The following is a 720-nucleotide window of genomic DNA, read 5'->3' on the forward strand; positions in this document are numbered from 1 at the left end:
CCTGTGATGTATTCTAGCACAAAGTGAAAAATACTTTGGTAAATAAAGAAATTCGGTGGTAGAGCCTGTGGTGGAAAGAAGCATACTTTCATTGGTTTAATCACCCACAGGATCTCACACATTTGTGGACATGTAGCTTTAGCTCAACAAACACATGTTGACTGATAAATAAATCCCCTGCTGTATGGAGTATACAAGTCTAGGTTTTTAAAAATCTAGTTCATTTTAAACATACTTTCCTAAGGCATTTTCTCACGTCCATTGCGTGGAATCTCTTGAACCCCAAAGTCATCTCTAAACCGCCGTCTCCTGCATCCAGCCCTCCCCGCTCCCTCTAGTTTTACCTTCACTTCAATCATATCAAAACGTTAAGTTCCTTGGTCTCTCCATTTTCTCACATCTTCCAACTACCTATGGCTTCATGTCCTTCCTCTCAGCCCATGATGAATTATCTCAATCACTCTCAAAACATTTCCCACAATTATCTTGTCTTCTTTTGCCTCAACACCGTTCTTTAAACAAAAGCCCCATGCTGGATCGCACCAAACATCCAGCGTCACCATTTCTGCGTCTCTGCATCTGAGGGAGAAAAATCACACCATCAGGCAAGATGGTGCATCTGCATGTTTTTTATTTTCTATTTCATCAGAACGAGCTCTCACCCCAACCTGGCCTGGCGGTTCTCCACATGGAAGGGGCTGCTTTCCCATTCTCCTGAGG

This window comes from Odocoileus virginianus, chromosome 24, assembly GCF_023699985.2.
Source record: "Odocoileus virginianus isolate 20LAN1187 ecotype Illinois chromosome 24, Ovbor_1.2, whole genome shotgun sequence".
Taxonomy (NCBI): Eukaryota; Metazoa; Chordata; class Mammalia; order Artiodactyla; family Cervidae; genus Odocoileus; species Odocoileus virginianus.